We start from the raw sequence: 18,984 nt of genomic DNA, 5'->3' as shown, positions 1-18,984 counted from the left end.
AACCTCAGAGGCCCCAGGGAAGCTGGGAGAGTCCCGAGCTCGGCCTGACTCCAAAAACCAAATGGGTTTCTATAGAAATCTACCCGGGGGGGGGGGGGGCTGAGAGTAGGGCTGGGGACACATACACTGGGATGGGGGCACAAACACGCAAGAGAATCCCTCCTGCTGCTCCCTGTCCACAGAGGTGGAGAGGTCCTCACTACCAGCAGGGTAACAGGGAGGGATGGGTATGGTATAGATTTAAACATACATATGATTGCCTGGGAAGGGATCCCAGGACCCCTGCCCCACCGCCCCCCCCCCCATTGATGGCAGCCTACATCACTCATTTAGCAATTAATCACATGTAGCCTCTTGGCACTTCCACTATTATCAGTCTGCGCCTGGTATGGAACGCCTGTATCAGCAAACTTTCTGTATGTGAGTCTTGCACTCTCCACAGGCCTGAGCCACCTGAGGACCGCACGCTGGGAGTCCTCCCACACTCCCACCCTCCCCAGCAGAGGCCAGGGCCAGGCACTTAAGAGGTGCTCCGTCACTGGGTCCAGCTGCTCTGCGCAGAAGCCAAGGAGTTGGTGCCTAGACCTTTGGTTGGAAGAGTCAAGAATCCCAGAAGTTTCCTGAAGCCATGAAGCTTTCTTCCATTTCTCAGTCCCCAAGGGATAAGAACAGGTTCCGACCGTCCTGGCCACTACAGTGGCAGGTGCAGCCGGCCTCCCACACCCCACTCTGCTTTCTGACAAGTCCCTGGCTCTTCAGGAGAAACCTCTGGTGATGAAAAGGGATCCTCCTGGGAGACCCAGGTCTGCAGAGGGACAGGGCCAGAGGAGCTCAGAATCAAAGCTGGAGCCCACTGGGCCCTCGTAACTCGAAGCCGTTCCATGGGCCTCAAGTCCTTTAAAGATGCGCCCGGAGACCCCCCACGTGTGGATCACGAGCCGGCTCCCCCCTCCAACGGGCGCGGGGAACCTGGCTCAGGGCAGTGCCCCCGGCCTGGCCCCAAGGGTGCAAGTGCTGCCCGCCCACGTTCACCCCAGTGCGAGGGGCACCTTGGGGCAGGACCCAGCCCGGGACCGGCGAACGGCTCCAGAACCGCCCGCGCTTTATCCAGGTCCCGCTTCTCCCTCGGGCGCTAATCCCGGGCGGGTGTGGAGGGGAGCCCAGGAGGCGTGCGCTCCCGGGGCCGCGCGTGGGTGGTCCGAGCAGCCCCGCGCAAGGCCAGGGGTGCCCCGGGGACTCCGGGCCTGCCCTCCCGTCGCCAGCCCCGGTCCGGCCGCGTGGGTACCTGCCAGCCCGCGGCTCCGGGGGGCATCCGCGCTCCTGCGGCTGGCGCGCTGCGCCCGGACTGCGGGCGCCAAGTCGGGCGGCGGCTGGGCGCGCCCCGCGCGGGCTCGGGCTCGGGCTCGGGCTCGGGCTCGCTCCTCCCCGCTTCCCCAGCCCATCCGTGGGCACAGGCGGCTCCGGGGCCGGGCAGGCCGGGCGCAGCCGGGCGAGGCCGGGAGAACCGCAGCCCGCGCGCGGGGCGGGAGATGCGCGCCCCGACCCCCGCGGCCGCGCGCCGCGCCGCGCCCGAGCCCCCCACGCCGAGGGGCGGACCCTGCAGGGCCGCCAATCCCCGCGCCCGCCCCCGGCCCGCCGGAGCCCCCCCACCCCGCCCAGCCGCCGAGGGGGCGGGGGGCGCGGATTTAAAGACACACTCACCCGGCCGCGTCCGGATCGGCCTCCCGGGGCCGCGGCCGCGGGGCGGGGAGCGCACGGCTGGCCCCACCCTCTCCGCCCCGCTTCCTCCCTCCGCCCGCCCACCCTCCGCGGGGAGGAAAAGTTTGGGGCGGGGGAGCCTGCCTGTGAAGCCAGTTCCTCTTCCCTTGTCATTAGTTCGGCTTGTTCTGGAAGATGCCCAAACCCTGCACCCAGCCTCCCGGGCTGCAGAGGGAAGCAAGCGCGCCTCGCCCCCCCCCCCCCCCCAGGCGCCCGCTCCCCGGGAGCTCGGCGGCCGCGGCTCCCTCGCGCGCTCCGCTTCCTGAAGCCGGGCCGGCCTCGGCGGGGCGAGACGAGCATCGGGGAGCCCGAGAAGTGCCGCCCTGTGCTGTGCACCCTGAGCCTGGGCGACGGCGCTCTCCGGGCCGCGGCCACTCCGACGTGCACAGGGCGGACTGCCCTGCCCAGCCCTGGACGCCCCTCGGCCCGAGGCTTAAAGCAAAGAGCGCGGCAGAAACTTGGGAGAGCGAGGGGACCCTCGGCCCCCGTCCCCCTGCCCGCCCGCGGTGACACTCGCGACCCCGCCCCTTCGGCGCCCAGCGGCCCACGCGGGCCCGTGGCCGCCCCCGCCCCCGCACCCACGTGCGCTCACTCTCGCCGCCGCCTCCTCTCCCGAGCCCGGCTTTGTTGTGGTTAGTGAGTCACTTCCTCCCTCTCTCCGCGCTCGGAAATCCTTCTTCCTCACCTGTCACTACCTGTCTCGCCCCCACGCGGGCCGGAGGGGGCCTCGGTGGAGCCGGCTCTCCCCAGCACGGTGGCCTCACCTCCTTCCAACATCAGGCCGAGGGCGCTGGGCTGGGAGGGGGTACCCAGCTCCCGCATTACCCCCCCCCCCCCTTAGCCCTGGGAATAAATGAAGACAAAAGGAACTGTTGTACTCCGGGGGTTCTCTTACCAGGTCTCCAGCACCCACGTTTCAAGTGCTTCATTCACCTGGAATGATTTTGTGAACTAACTACTGTCACTGACCCTATTTTAGTGGATGAGGAAACTGAGGCCCCCGGAAGGCCTGCCCTCAGCTGCAGGCCGGCCTCTGCCCACCCAAGATGTGCCAGGAGCCGCCAGAGAAGCACACCCGACAGCCTTCAGAATCGGGCAGAGCTAGGCTCAAACAGGCCCACAGTCTACAGGCTGTGTGGTCTGGGATGCGTGATACAAGCTCTCTGATCTCCAGGTTCTTCATCCATAAGCCCGCCTGGCTTCCTTCCAGGGGGTGCTGAGAAGCCCAGAGCTGGGGTGCCTAATGCCTGGGGTAGCATGCTGCACATGGTAGGCTCCATCCTTGGGCACCGTTCCCCTCCTTTCTCCTCTTGCCACAACCACATAACTCACCCCACCCCCTGCCAGATTCCCCACGATATCCCTGCCTGCCATCCTGAGGATGCTGCATTCCTGGACAATGCCCCCTTGAGGCAGGACTAAAGTAAGGGTATACCCTGCACGAGCATGAGCACGCACACACGGGTGCATGCACACATACATGCATGCATGTGCATACAAATACACACATGTGCATACATGCTGCTCCCTCTCCCTCACTCTCCAGCAGATGCTGGGGGCTGCGTCTGCATCCGTCTGTTTCTCTAGACTGAGCCCCTGGAAGACAAATTTCTGACTCTGACCTGTCTTTTGGTCTCCAGCGCAGTGCCAAACTCACTCATTTGTTTTCACCATGGACACAGTAGGTGTGCACCTACTATTCTTGTTGAATCAAGCAGAAAAGCCCAAGGCAGAGGTGTCCCCAGGACAGCCAGCAATCACAGCCCTTCTAGCTCCAACAGACAGCCTCAAGGCTCAGCGGGTAGACCCAGAGGTAAAGGACCGGAGGCCTGAAGCTATTTCAGGGTCACATCCCAGACTCCATCCAGACCACAGTGCTCAGCCTCACCAGCCCACCCCCAGCTCCTGAGGTTCCACCAAGTCCCCACGGGTCATGGGGCTGAGGGTCCTCCCAACCACAAGAAAGGCCCAGGACCAGATGGGCCCCACCCTGGACCTGGGAGGAAGAGAGCAAGGAAGGGACACAGAGCAACTCCTAGGTATGCCCAAGGGAAGGCACTCTGCTCCCTCCCCTGCCTGAAGCAAGAGGCAAGAATCCCTACGCCAATACTTTGAGCCTAAATTGCCCCCAGAAGCTTCTGAGACATCTGGAAGCTTGGAGCAGAAGCCCAAAGGTCCCTGGGAGAGGATCAATGGTCCCAGAATAGGATTTCAAACACTAGAGGGCTCAGGACCTATGCCCACTCTGCCGGCACCCCCACCAGCTAGTTCTACCACCACCCCACATTCTACATGCATAAGCACCCAAGACATCACCCCAGCATAAGCACCCAAGACATCACCCTATCATCTAAAGAATGCCAGGAAAAAAAAAAAAAAAAAGAATGCCAGGGCCCCATGGGTGGGCACTTCTGTGTGTATACATACATGCTTGTGTTGCTCATGTATGAGCTCATGTTTGCAGAGACGTGAATAAGGGGTATGCATGTGTGCACAAATGTCCAATGGGCGCGAGTGTGGACGTACAAGTGAGCCTGTGTGTGTGTGCAACAAACCAACCTACTGCAGCCCAGAGTTACAGAGAGTAGCCAATAGCCCCACTACTCACAATTCCAGAATTGCCAGTGGCCTCCACAGCCCCCTTGGCCCAAGCAGGCAAGGTGCTGGTGCTCTTGGAAGAGAACTCTCATGTTCAGTCCCCGCACAGAAACACAAACTGTGGGAACCCCAGTTGCCTCATGGGAACACTCAAGCCAAGAATTATTTCCTGACAGGCACACAAATGCCTCGCCGGAAGGCAGAGGAGCTGAGTTCAAACAGCAAAGATGAGACTTGGCGGAAGATGAGAAACAGGCCCTCCTGTGCTTCTCGGCTCCTTGCTCCCAGCTAAGCCCACCACAGGCCGCAGGAGGTTGGGCTGGAGGAAGGGACGGAGTCAGGACAGGGAGCCGACCCAGCCTCGCTCCCCATGGCATTGCTCTGGTGGGCCCACCAGGGTGGGGGGGTGTCTCAGAGCCTGCGGTCTTCCCCTTGAGCCAGATGGCCCCTGAGCCTCCCTATCACACACCTGCTGTCTGAGTCCCAACACAGACCAATTCCCACCTGCCCTGGCCGCCTGGGGTCCTGCTGTGCCTGTCTGGCTCTCCAGGCCCACTGCCCCATTTCCAGGACTCAGCACCCCTCTTCGGTTCAAGCCCCTTCCGTGTACGGCCTGGGGCTTACAGACATGGACTCTGAGCAGAGCTCTGGATCTAGCCTCCCTAATGTTACCACCATGAGATCCCTACCCTAAAAGTCCCCACATTTTTCGAGTTTCCTTTTCTTCATTTGTAAAATGATGTGAGTGGTTCCTGCCTCCCAGGAATGTCTGGAGGATTGAAGGGGTGCCTGGCACTCAGCTGGAGCTCACTGATGGCACCTATGGCTAGCGTTACTATTATTGCCACCTGAGCTTGCACTCTGACCCAGCCCTGAACCTGCCAGGGCAGAGGTGTTCTTCAAAGGCTGCATTCACATTTTACCTCCTCCAAGCAGTCTTCCCTGCTGACAGGATCTCTGTCTCTCTGGACTCTTTCCCCCTCACCTCTGCACAGGGCCCTGGACCTGAGCACTCCTACCAGGCACAGGATACATGTTCAACAATTGGCATCATAGTCATCAGCAGGATCATTAATGTTATTGGTTGTACCCTCTTTTGGGTCTGGGTTCAGGGATGACATCTCCTGTGACTGAAATTCACACACCTGGTTCCAACTTTTTTGACCGAGACTCCAGGTAAGAAATAGGTTTAACATTGGGACCACCAGAAGTGAGATCATTCTGGAGGGACTCATGCTATGAAGTAACACAAGAGAATAGTAAGGAAGAGCGTACTACAGGGCTACTTGAGAAATGATGGAGGCCTCTGAGCCTCCGGGCACGCATCTATAAAAGGATGACTGACACCCGAGCAGGTGAGTGTCACCATTAAACAGGGTGATGAATGCACTGCCCCGCGGCACCACCCTGGCACAGAGCAGCCTTTATCACCACCGTGTTTAGATGGATACCAAGGCCCGATTTGAAGGGAGGCCGTGATGAGCTGCACAAGGCAGTGCAGTGGGATTCAGAGGTGGATGAGGGGACAGTGCCAGCCGCAGCACAAGCCCAGGACCTAAGCATGTATTTTTTTCTTAAGATTTTATTTATCCATTCATGAGAGACAGAGAGAGAGAGAGAAAGAGAGACACAGGCAGAGGGAGAAGCAGGCTCCATGCAGGGAGCCCGATGTGAGACTCGATCCCGGGTCTCCAGGATCAGGCCCTGGGCCGAAGGCGGCGCTAAACTGCTGAGCCACCCGGGCTGCCCTGACCTATGCATGTATGGACTTGTCCCTCTGCACACCCGCCTGGCCCGTCCCTCCCCATTCCGCCCCCACTGCTCTATTCCAACCCTCCTCACCACGATCCACCCTAGCTCAGTTTGCGTGTCCTCTCTCGAAAAGCTAGGGCAATGAGGAGTTAACTTCCTTCTAGTGGGGCGTCCCAGACCATGCAGAGCCAGATACCCCGTGCTCCCATACCCAGCAGCCCTCACAGCTCTACCCTGTGCTTTGAAGGGCTCCCGGCTGATCGGACCACACCTGCCCAGGAACATGGGTGCCGGATCTCAGCAAGACAGCCAGAGGGTGCAGATCTGAAACCCAGCCCCAGGGAAATGCCGAAGGGCCCAGGTCTATCCAGCTGGGGCAGAGAAAGCTCCAGGGGAGGACACGGTCCTTTCAGCCCTGCAGGGCTATCAGGGTGACCATGAGGACCCTGTCTCAGGGAGAGCTGCTCAAGCACCCCAGCTCCATGTGACAATGTTCTCTAAGCACCTACAATACACCTGACCCTGGGCTCAGGGCACAGAGGTAAACAAGACCTCACCCTGCCCTAGGTGCTCACAGACCTGTGGGAGAGGCCGACAAAGAAACTGATAGTTTCCCAGCCAGGTGTTTCCTGCGCAGGGAGCGGGGATGGGGGGCACCCAGCACGACCTTCCAGGTCAGCTCAGGATGCAAGTGGGTGCGCTGCAAGGGCCCTGCCAACTCTAGCCACGTGCAGTGCTTCATTCCAGCTTGGGCATCAGATGGACCTGAGTTTTAATTCAGTCGCTGCCACTTGTTAGCTGTGTGGCCTCAGGTGAGGCTCTGAGCCCCTCTGAGTCTCTTTTTCCATATCTATAAATTGAGAATAGTCACGGGGCGCCTGGGTGGCTCAGTAGTTGGGCATCTGCCTTCGGCTCAGGTCATGAACGTGCGGTCGCAGGATCGAGGCCCGCATCAGGCTCCCTGTAGGGAGCCTGCTTCTCCCTCTGCCTGTGTCTCTGCCTCACTGTCTCTCATGAATAAATTAAAAAAAAAAAAAAAGAGGGAGAGAATAGACACATTTACCTCAACTGGGTAATTAAAGCTCTTAAAAATGCATTGTCTGAGAGGAAGCTCAATACATAGTAGTAGCTGTGGCTACCATCATCATCAGAAGAGCCCCTCCGAGGCCTGTTCCTCGCCTTAACGTCCTCCCTCCTCTGCCTTCCCCAGCCAGCACTTGTCCAGTGCCTCCCCAGGACCTGCAGCGAATCCGCCGCCCCCACTATCAGAGAGGCGCTCCCAGTGGCCTTCTGCTGGGTCTCCCCGCAGAATCCCAGGCCCTGGACACTGGGAATAATGAGGTAGGAGGTGGGGGGAGCTTGAGACAGCGTCTGCCAAACCCTGGGGCAGGGAGATCGTCCACTCCTGAATAAACAGGCTGTCACCCCTTCCCTCCCACCCTCTCCCTCCTTTAAATAACCCAGATCTGTTGCCCAGTTGTCTCCAAGCAACACCACTCGGACTCCCAAGGATGCCTCACTGTGACAGAGCCGTTTATGAAGATGCTGTAGGGAAGGTGGGGGCAGGGCAGGGGCGAAGGGAGCTACAGAGGCTGGACACCGCGTCTTCCCAGGGCCTCCGTGTGACAAGCTCCTGGGCTGATCCCTCACCAGGCCAGTGGGCGGTTCTTGCTTACCAGACACATTCCAGGAGAGACCGAGGCCTTCAGACTTACAGGGAAGGTCCCAGGCCCCAAGCAGCTCGGGACACACAGGAGCCAGCCAAGTGCCTTGCAAAGATCGCCAGCCCAGGCTCAGCCTCCTGGGCTCTGGTCTCGGTGTCAGCACTCACTAGCTGTGTCATCCCAGCCCAGTCACTCACCCTCTCTGAGCCTCCAAGAACCGTAGCGCTAGAAGACAGCTTCAGTGGGGGGCACAAAAGGAGCACTGTCACACTTTCCAACAACGTCTATCCAAATGACAAATGTACAGACTCTGCTTCAGCAGCTCCACCTCCGGGAGTTTCGCCTACGTGTGTACACACGCACAGATTGGCGACTGCACAAGGCTAGTCAACGCTTTGCAACGGTGAAAGATCGGGAACCACCAAAACGTCTGTGGAGAAGGAGAGATGGCTAGATGGCTAGATCAACTCCGGAGCATCCAGAATCGGGAAATACCACGCAGAGTTCTTAGCACACAAGGCGGGTGTATGTGGGCTGATGGAAAAGGATGTCTAGAGCCGGGAGCAAAGTCTAGACGTGGACGAGGCCACGGACGGTCAGGGCAGCATTGTCTGGGACGGTGCAGGGATGGAGGCAGCCTCAGGGCCCATCTCCACAGGAGTGGCTGAGTCACATGGACCCCAACCAGGGAATCCTGTGCAAGCTCCACCCAACCATCCAGGTGTACACACAGAAATGGGGAGCGAGGGTGAAAATGCAGTGTTCTGGGACAAACTAATAAACAGAACTCGATCGGCCACATAATACCACGGATAGGAAGGAACGACGTTTATCTATAGAAAAATACCAAAGTCCTTTGAAGTCAGGATGTGTACATTATGTGAAAACATTTGTCAAACACAGTACCATGGGTGCTTGTGAGAAAGAAGAATGAGGGACGCCTGGGTGGCTCAGCAGTTGAGCATCTGCCTTTGGTCAGGGCGTGATGCTGGGGTCCTAGGATCGAGTCCTGCAGTGGGCTCCCCGCAAGGAGCTTGCTTCTCCCTCTGACTGTGTCTCTGCCTCTGTGATTTGTTATCTCTTAAAATATGTCTTAAAATAATGGGGTGGGGGGAAAGTGAACTCATAGGTCTGTATATACACGTTCGGTGTCCAGCAGGGCTGCGGAGGATGCTGGGAAGGGGGCTCAGCCCCCACAGGGGACATGGGCCCCAGGAACGGCAGCCAACTTGCCTTCCACTCACTGTCCTTTGGTGCCGTAGACTTCTTTACCCTGTGCATCTAGGACACGTTCTGTTAACTAAGTCATTTTTAGTTTTTATTCTACACATTTTCTATACGCACAAAAATAGACACCAGTACAGTCGATTCTACGTACCCATCACCCGGATGCGACAACTATCATGGTTTTGCCGTGCCTGCTTCACCTGCTGTTGTCTCTTTTTCTCTTTGGGTTTCCTCGCTGGAGTATGTTAAGGCAATCCCTCGACATCACACCGTTTCACCCCCACCCGCATCAGGATGCATACAACGGATGTAATAAATGCAGTTTAAAGGAACAAAGGCCGAGAGGGCGAGTCCATGCACTTCGCCAGGCATAGAAGGATTCCCTGTATGAAACCCCTGCCTCTGCTTGACTGTTCCCAGAGACCAGGAGCTCACTAACTGACCCAGTCTCTTTTTTTGTCCCTAATGGCCTAGAACTAGGCCTCTCAGAAAGGACAGACACCACCCCAGTGTCCCTTTGCTGTCTTAGAGGCACCCAGCAGTGGGCCTGGGCCGCTCCAAGCCACAGGGAAACAGGCCAGCTCATTAGGGGCTGTTCCTCTCCAAAACAAACTCGGAAGCATAATGGCACGCCATGCATATTCACAGAAACTGGAGGCCACTGAAGCTCTGCTGGCTTGGAGGGCCCGGCCTGCACCCCCCAGGCCATCTGAGACAGGCATTCACTGTGCTGGCAGTCAGGGCCAAATCCTGGGCCAGGACTGGAGAGTTGGTCTCTGGCTTGCCTATGTGTGCATCTGAATTGCCGTAGAGAAAGGTTCAACCTCAGACCCCTAGGCTCCACTCCAGTCCTCCCACGCCAGGATCCCCAGGGCCGGAGACTGGGAAAGCCCCCCTGGCTGGCTGGTGCTAAGGCTGTAGTCATGTCTGGTGTTTGGGAACCACTGAGCCAGTAACTCCGAGGCGCTTTTCCAGCTGCAACTGGCCATGCCAACTCTAGCACCTGCCCTTGTACGAGGATGCTCGTACCTTCCCCACCCATCAGCACCGATGCAACATTCCCACCTGCAGCTGACACGGCCCATGGTGATGCCAGTTCCTCTTAAGAGTGTGCAGGCCAAGGCTCAGAGGAGCCCATGCCGCGCCCCAGATCCAGAGTGCTTTCTGGAGCTAGAGGCAACAGATTCAGAGACGGCATCCTGCTCCCTCCTCCGCACAGTCTTCTCTCCTCCAGGAAAGGACAGACACTGAGCATTCACTGTGTCACGGTTCGTGTGCATTAACTCACTGAAGGCTTGCCTCCATCCCATGATGCAGGAGTGTCCTTGGTCTCCTTTAGCAGACGAGGAAACTGAGGCTTGGGGAAGTGAATTAACCTGCCCGGGGTACACAGCTGGAATCTCACCAGGCCACCTGACTTCAAAGTTCACCTTTCTCTCCCCATAACACTTGGCTGCCCTCTTACTCCAGCAATTGAGTGGGACATCTGAGGTCCCCTCCGGCCTGCCACCAAAAGCGACACCACTTTATACCATGTGTCAGTAATGACCCACAGGAAAGCAGACAGCAAGGCAGAGTGAGCTGTGCAAGAGCCTTACTGGGGAGAATGCATGTGAGAGACTGGGGAGAGGCAGGAGTAGGAGGGAGAGCATTCGGAATGCACTGCAGGCCTGACATCTATGAATGGGTTGTGGGGGGGATCAGGCAGGAAGGAGGATGGGAAGGAAGAGCCAAGACCTGGCACAGCCCTGAATGCACCACTGCCAGGCCCAGGGGGCAGCCAAGGCAAAGATTGCCCAGTAAAGCAGTCCTCATCTGGCAAATGTGGCCCTGCCAGTACCTTGGCTGGGCTCAGCCACTGGCCAGGAGCAGCCCAGGGAGATGGTGCCCCGCGTGTGAATGCAGCAGCCGATCCTGAAGGCAGGGCAGCCGGAGGGAGTGGGGCAGTCTGCTTAGGGCATCCTGCAGCAAGTTCTCTGGAAGGGAGCTCAGAGCAGCACACCTCAAGGCTGCCACCCGCCCCCCTGCATGACTCATTGGTCATGGCTTACCTGTCCCTTCCACCGCCAGGCCTCCTGGAGGGCAAGGGACTGTGCAGTGCTCATCACTGCGTTCCAGCCCAGGGCATGGCATATACTAGGAGCTTAATGAATTCGTGTATATTGGCCAGACCAACCCTGCCACCACTGCAGAGCAGCTGCTTTCCCTGTAAGAGGTGTTCTTGGCAGAGAAAACAAGGAACAAAATCAAGCCTGGAGTAGTTACCATATGCCAAGCTTGGGATCAAGGTCCATAAAATGCTTTTTGGGTTACAGAGGGCTTTCTCGAATTTATCATGTTGGTTATTCTCAGCCAAACTGGGAAGTAGCTGCCTCTCCCACCTCCCAAAGCAATGAGGCTCTGATGGTGATGTCACTCATCTGAGGATGGCTCTCCTGAGGCCACACCTTGTCCAGACAGCAGGTCCACCAGAGGCCCCGGGCAGGGGCTCCTCCTGGGACAAAGACAGAAAACTCCACACCTAAGGCCCAAAGGGAGCTTCCTTCAAAACCTTGCCTGGTGCCCCTCATCCAGTTTTGTTCCCAGGAAGACAATCAGGCAACCCCTCCAGCTAAGTGGAAAACCAAGGGGTAACACCCAGGCAAGCTGGGTGTTCAGGACCCTGACCAGGCTTCCGGAGACCCAAGACCCTGCCCCAGCTCCTGCCTCACCAAGTCCACATGGGGCAAGTCAAGGGACCTCTCCAGCCTTGTCTGTAAAATGGAGTAAGTAATTCTTGTCGTACACAGAAGCACAAGAGGTAATCTCCTACTCTCCTCACACCCATCTGTGGTGGGTAGGTGGACAGCTGCCTATCTGGTGGCAGGTGACAAGCTTCAGACAACTCTGAACTCTGTCAGGATGAGCCCCATGGTTCCCCTTCCATGAGACATCAGGGCTGAAGGATCCCCTGGGTGAGGATTTAATGGAACTCCCCACCTCACCCAAGAGTGCTCCCCACAATAGCCCTGTCCCTCACGGAGTGGTTTCTAGGTGCTCCACACTGTGTTAGATGTCATATCCACAACCTCATTCCTCACTTTTGAAAAGGATATCCCATTACTCTTATTATTTTATGAAGAAAGAGTGAGATTGAGGAACTCACCCAACGGCCCCCAGGCCTCTCTGACTCCAGAGCCCTGTGTCCAGCCAGTAAACTGCCGCCTGACTGTAATCCTCCCCAGGCACGGGGAGCTCACTCCCCAGAGAGTCTTCCCTGCAGAACTGCAACAGGCATGGGCATGAGGACGTCTTTCTTCTTTTTCCTCACATGAATCTGACACCCACTTCCCATCATTCCCCTCAGTCCTCAGCTGGTCCTATCCCCTCCCCTCCGGGACCACCAGATCACATTTCACTAAGTACCACTTTCTTTCAAATATTTGAAAAAATACCCATCTCATAGCCGGGCCTCAGATGTCTTCAGCTGTTAACACGCCCAGGGCTTCCAAGCTGGTGGGAAACTTCCAGAACCAGAAGAAACCTTAACTATTATTGTACCTCCAGACTCCCCCAGGAGGCTCCTTCCCAAGAGGGTCAAGAAGAGAATGAAGCGCTTCTTTCTCTCACCACTCAGCACGCCTCCTACCCCCCAGGAAGCTGCTCTTCTGGCTCTGACTTCACACCAAGCTGATGTTCAACATTTAGAAACCTCTAGACAAATCTGCTTCTGGGACCAGCAGCCACCTCCCAGCCCGTGGGGGTGCAGTGCCGAGCTGCTGCTGGGCGAGGCAGTGAAAGGGTTAAAATGCCCTCCATTCCAGTGTGAAGAGAGAGGGAGCAGCCGGGATGGGGGCAGGAAGGAAATGAAGAGCCCAGTGCAGGCAGTCAGGAAAGCCCCAGCGGGGTCTTGGAGGAGAGCGTGCTGAGCGTCCCACTCAGGGGCCCTGGTTTCCCCACAAATCCCTTTGTTCCATCTTCCCTCGCTTCCTCTCGGCTTCCCCCCAGATTACTCAGGGCAGGCCACCTCCCACCGCCCCTCTGAAAACCACTATTCCAAAAGCCTCTTTGAGTTAGTAGAGAGTTCCATTTGGGGATAATGAGAACGTTCTGGAGATGGACGGTGGCGATGGTTGCACAATGCAAATGTACTTGCTGCCACTGTACCATACACTTAAAAGTGGTTCCAATGATCAATTTTATGTGTATTTTACCACAATTTTTTAAAAAAGGACAACCCACGGAGTGGAGGAAACAGTCACCCACACCCACACCCACATCCACACAAAACGCCTCCAAGGTCCCAAGGTCCAGCTCTGAGGAAGGAAGACTAGTAGGATGTGGGAGGTGAAGACCCCGCACAGCCCCAGGGCTGCGGGGGTAAGTAGGGGGGCACGACCCTAAAGTCCCAACACCTCTCTCCCCTCTCTTCTCCCTGGTAGCAGCCCAGGAGCAACGGGTACCTGTCAGGACAATGAAGGCCAGGAGACCCCCAGTCCCCACCCCAAGTGAGAAAGTCCTGGGAACAACTCAGATACCCATCAGGGGAGAGTAGATAAACAAATCACGGTGTCATGTCATAATGGAAGAGCCCCAGCAGCTAAAATGAATGAACTACGCACACAATATCCTGCATGAGTACCACAGACTCCGTGAGTAAGAGGACGGCAGATGAAGAGGTGGCAAAAGATGTCCTCCATGGAACTGAAGTCCTAGCCTGTGAAGGTTGAGGTCAGACAGCGGTCACCTCTGTGAGGGGCGACACTGACTGGGAGGGGGCCTGAGGGAATCTTCTGGGGCACTGGGCATTCCACGTGTTGCTCTAGGTAGGGGTTACGGGGACGTACACATCTGGGAAAGCCCATCAGCTCGGGACTGTGGTCTTTTCCTCAGCCTCTTCACCCCCCGAGTTCCAGCCTAACTTGTTTGAGTTCTTCAAACTGCCCAACTACGAGACCTCCTCAGGGCCTTTGCACTTGCTGGTTCCTCTTCCTAGAATGCTCTTCCTCCTCCAGACCTTCCTTCCATCTGCGTAGGCCTTTGATCAAATGTGGCCTCCTTGGAGCAGCCTCTCCTGCCACCCCACCACTCATTCCAAGCCCTGGGATGATCCCCGCATGGCACCCATCACCATCAGATGTTTCCCTTGCTCGGTTTGCTTGTTCAAGTCTTTCCCCCACTGTGACAATGTCTGCTCTATGAGAGCAGGAACTTGTCCCTCTGGGTTCATATCTTAACTCCACCTGGAGGAAAGGCTGGCAGACGGTGGAAGCCACTTAATAAATATTTGTGGGATGAACAGGCCATCTCTAGAGCAGGCTAGATTATGTCTCGCATCTTGACTCTCTTCAAGGTAGTGAGAGGAAATTCATTTTTTGTTTTCTCAACCATCCCACAAACATGCCAGACAGGCCACTATGGAATTTGGGCACAACCCAAATTCCTAAGGGGTTCACCACGGAGCAGAGGAGAAAGGCCCATGCCAGACCTTTCTAGTAAAGTGTGGGGAATGGGCAAAAGGGGGCCTGTGCCCAGGGCTGGGGGAACACCCAGAGTGAGCGGCGACGCTCAGCTTCCCAGTTCCCAGGGCGGGACACTGTGGTGGGCTCCGGGTGTGGCCACGGCTGCCGAAGCCAGCTGAACGTCTGGGCAGCAGGAGGGCCTGTGCTTTGGCAGGAAGCCACCGCCTTCTAAAAACCCAGACAGCTCAGCCAAGGCCAGCCCCTGTCCCGCTACAGGCCCCATCACCTGCTGCCATGGCAACCTGTTCTGTCAAGCCAGTGGCACTGAGTGCAGGGGGCGGGGCCACAGTGCCAGGAAGGTGACAGGGCATCTGCTGGGCTCCCCTCTCCTGGCAAGGGAGGCACCTCGGTCTGCCTGAGCTGTGGCTGGGAGAGCTGGGTGCTGTTCCTGGGCTTTTTCCTATATGGCTGTGTGCACACGTGCTGTGCACCTGCACACACGGTGCTGCCCAGTGCCACGGTGGGCAGTCCCTCCCGCATCTGCCATCGGGGGGCCCGGCAGGGGGGAAAGGAATTGTTCAATTGAGCCCTTGTTCCCTGACATTTATTTCACACCATTCTAAATACTTTCCACGTATTTCCTCATTCTGCTCTCACAATGACCCTAGGAGGCAAGTGCTAGTCTCACGTTTACAGAAGCAGGTGCCCGGGTGGCTCAGTGGTTGAGCATCTGCCCTCAGCCCAGGACGTGATCCTGGGGTCCCGGGATCGAGTCCCCGTATGGAGCTCGCTGCAGGGAGCCTGCTTCTCCCTCTACCTGTGTCTCTCCCTCTCTCTGTGTGTCTCTCATGAATAAATAAATAAAATATTTAAAAAAGAAAAGAAGACACAGATCGGTTAACTGACTTACCCCAAATGTCACAACTAATAACAACAGAGCCAGGATTAGAGGCCCGGCAACTAGGCTCCGCAGCCTTAACATTAACCACCCAGGGAACAGCCTTTCCATGGGACCAAGTCACCTTGTTTTCCACTAATCGTTAGTTTAGGGACGGAGCTTTGCACTGTCGCCAAGGGGAAAAATGGGTTAGCTCCGGTCTCTGGCTTAAGTTACCACAAAACCCCTGCAGGAGATGTGGGCAAAAACAACCAGGGCGCAATACTTAAAAAAAAGTGGGGGAAGTGAGTACCTGGGTGGCTCAGTCAGTGGGGCTCCCGGCTCTTGATTTTGGCTCAGGTCATGATCTCAAGATCATGAGATGGGCCACATGGGGCTCCACGCTCAGTGAGGAGTCTGCTTGAGATTCTCTTTCTCCCTCTTCCCCTCTCTCCGCTCCCTCAAATAAATAAGTAAATCTAAAAAAAATAAAAATAACCATGATGTGGAGTCACAAGTCTCAAAGAAGTGTGGAGGGAGGGCAGACTGGCTCCAGTACCTGCCTTATTTATTTATTTATTTATTTATTTATTTACGCTCAACTGCTCAACTGCTGAGCCACCCAGGCGTCCCTGCTGTACCTGCCTTTTTTTTTTTTTAAGATTTTATTTATTTATGCATGAGAGACATATAGAGAGAGGCAGAGACACAGGCAGAGGGAGAAGCAGGCTCCATGCAGGGAGTCCGACGTGGGACTCGATCCCAAGTCTCCAGGATCACACCCTGGGCTGCAGGCGGCACTAAACTGCTGGGCCACCGGGGCTGCCCTGTACCTGTCTTTTAGATCTCCAACTGGGAGGCCCTGGGACCTGAGGAGTGGCCCTGGAATGGAAGGACCCATGTTCTGTCCTGGGAGGCCACCTGCTGGACAGATAGCAACGGGACAGCCTCAGCAGCCAGCCTCTGTCCTCTCCCTCACAACAGGTAGCTCCTGGGTGCCCACGGTGTTGGCTAAGCCCAGTACTAGGCGTAGAGATGCCGAACAACACAGACAGTAAAGTCAACAGCACGGCGGCACTCACTGTCTGGTCGAGGAGGCAGACATAAACCAATGGCAGATGTAAACCAATCACAAATAAAGACACAACTAGAACTGACAATAAGTGCTCTTGAAGCTACAGGGTATTCAGAGGGAGCGTGAGGGGGGCATCACTGGACAGGGTGGCCGAGGGAGGCTTCTCTGAGGTCTTATCTAAGCAAAGACTTGGAAGTGGAACAGGTGTCTGCCAGGTAGAGTGGGAGAAAGAGCATTCCAGGCAGACAGGACAGCAAGGACAAAGGCCCTGGGGTGGAAGCAAGCTCATCAAAGTCTAGGACCCGAAGGATGGCTGGTGTAGCAGGGAGCGATGAGGCCCACAGGCGGGAGCTTCAGGAGCTTGTATGTGCTCCTAAAGGCGGTGGGAGGCTCTGAAGATTCTACACCAGGAAAGTGCTGCAGTCCCACCTATGACAGCAGCCTCCGTGGGAGTAGATCATGGGGGGCAGCACAGGAAGACCAGCAAGAAGGCCAGTGCAGTTGTCTAGGTGAGACACCATGGTGGCTGGGACCAGGGTGCAGAGAAGATGGAGAGGGACAGGGAGGCTCTAGAGAACCATTTTGGAAGCAGGATCAGCGGGGTTGGTATTGGATTGGATGTGGGGTGTTGAGGGAATCGGGGGTTGAGTAACTGGGTGGAGGGAGGGGCTTGAGTGGATGGGAACAGTGGGCAAGATACACAGAGCTCAGTCTTGGATGGGGTGCGGAAGCGCAGGTTGCCTCCAGGGAGCCCAAGGGAGATGAGCAGGGGATGGTGGATCAAGGCCCTCGGGCTCAGAGGAGAGGCCTGGGGCAGAGAAAGGCAGGGCACCACTGGTATGGGGGGGCTTTAAAGCCTCGAGGAGAAGCGAGTAGTGCGAAGAGAGGAGAGTCATGGGAGCAGAGTGTGGGGGTGGGGGAACGGGGACAGGGACTGAGCGGGAACACCAGGGAGGTGGAAGGGAAGCTAAGTGGCACGCAACCCAGGGGGTAGGGAAGTGTTTCAATTGTGTCACAGGCTGGTGTGAGGTCAACTAGGGCCAGGACCATTTGGCAAGTGGCCCACAACCCAAGCATGGTGGGTGGGGACAGCAGGAGGCACTCTAGGGGGTGAGGAGTGACCCTGGGAGGCAGGGATTGTGCGGAGCCAGAACCCGTCAACAACTCCGCGGTGAGAAGATGTAGCAGCTGGAAGGGAATCGGGGTGGGTGGCTGTAAAGATGGGGTGTCAGGGCACAGTGGTGTGTCCTGGTGGGATGAGGGGCATGGAGGCAAACGACCCAGCAGCTTTCCAGAGCCTCTTCCTTCTGCTCCACCCCCCACCCCCCTGTTCTGTAGTCAATCCTGTAAGGACCACACCTTCCTCTGATGAGGGAAACTGAGCCCCACAGAGAAGCTCCAGGTCACATGAGGGCTCTGCCCAAGCTGGCTCCTTCCACAGGTGGCAAAGGGGGTGGGTGACCAGGGGGGCCAGGCCTTTTGGAGTCCTGGGAAGCCAAGAATCACGTGGGTGGTCACATGAGCCCCTTGACCGGGTCTGCATGCCCGGCCCTCCTGCCAGGCCTGCGCACCCCCACCCCCATCCCCCACCCCCACCTTTCCCCCACCCACGTGGCAGAGGACCGCAGACTGAGGAGGTACCCAAGAGAAATCACTTGTTGTAGGGCCTGAGCCTCGTACTGCCGGGGGAGGGAGCTATTAAAAGAAAATACAAAAATACAAATACAAAATAGGGTGGGCGACCTTGGAAGCTTACACTTCAGGAGCTTCAGGGGGACTCCCAGGACCTCCCAGTGCCCACTCTGTAGAGCTCTGAGCACCCCATGAGACAACTGTGCCCTGTGTTGACCGTGGGTCTGGCTCAGGCGCACGTGCCCTGTGACACACCGCAGCAGCTGCTCGGGTAGCCCGGCTCCTGCGGGGCTGGACCATGGTGGGGAGAGCCCTGATCTCAGGGAGCCCAGTGGTGGCAGGAGCTCCTGGGGGCAGGAAGCGCTGAAGACAAAAAGGGGGATTAGGGCAGCCCTGGTGGCTCAGCGGGAGGGGGGGCGTGATCCTGGAGACCTGGGATCCCTGTGAGGAGCCTGCATCTCCCCCTGCCTGTGCCTCTGCCTCTCTCTCTGTCTCATGAATAAATAAATAAAATCTTTAAAAAGGGGGGGAGGGTTGTGTGTGTGACCCAGGCTGCCTGTGGGACCCCACCGCAGAGCCAGCCCCGCACCAAGTGGGGGCTCTGCAGATGGCCCTGAACCCTAGAGGCCAGCGGCAGCAGCAGAAAGAGGCCAAGGGACAGAGCCCAGGGTGGGGATGCGGCAGGTGCAGGGGGACCATCCGACCCCCGCTGACCACCCGGCTGCCCGAGGGGGAGCTCACATCCGAGGGCCCCTGGTTTGGCGAGACCGTCTGGGACCGCAGGGCCGGGGAGCTGCCCCCCCGGGCGGCGCCAGATGGCGCTCAGGCCGGCTCGGGGCTGGGGCTCGGGGCTGGGGCTCGGGGAGGGGAGGGGAGGGGAGGGGAGGGGAGGGGAGGGGACGCCCCGCCGCCCTCCCGCCCGCGGGGGACACTCACCGCCCCGCGGCCTCGGGCCCGCCG

The 18,984-nt window shown here is 57.7% G+C and overlaps 1 protein-coding gene across 4 annotated transcripts in view; it reads right to left on the bottom strand.

The window, feature by feature from the left end:
• The window catches only part of PALD1 (phosphatase domain containing paladin 1), a 94,371-nt gene extending 75,387 nt beyond the window's left edge, over positions 1 to 18,984 (bottom strand). The window contains exon 1 of one of the 4 annotated variants that reach the window (XM_035714952.2): positions 18,961 to 18,984. The gene's annotated coding sequence lies outside the window, so the exon portion shown is untranslated. Of the gene's footprint in view, positions 1 to 1,285; positions 1,417 to 1,701; positions 1,823 to 2,350; positions 2,373 to 18,960 lie in introns of those variants that run through there. The other 3 variants (XM_025434327.3, XM_025434324.3, XM_025434325.3) reach the window with 3 other exon arrangements.

The sequence above is a fragment of the Canis lupus genome, chromosome 4 (assembly GCF_003254725.2).
Source record: "Canis lupus dingo isolate Sandy chromosome 4, ASM325472v2, whole genome shotgun sequence".
In the NCBI taxonomy this organism is placed as follows: Eukaryota; Metazoa; Chordata; class Mammalia; order Carnivora; family Canidae; genus Canis; species Canis lupus.
This window is presented reverse-complemented; position numbering and strand designations above follow the sequence as displayed.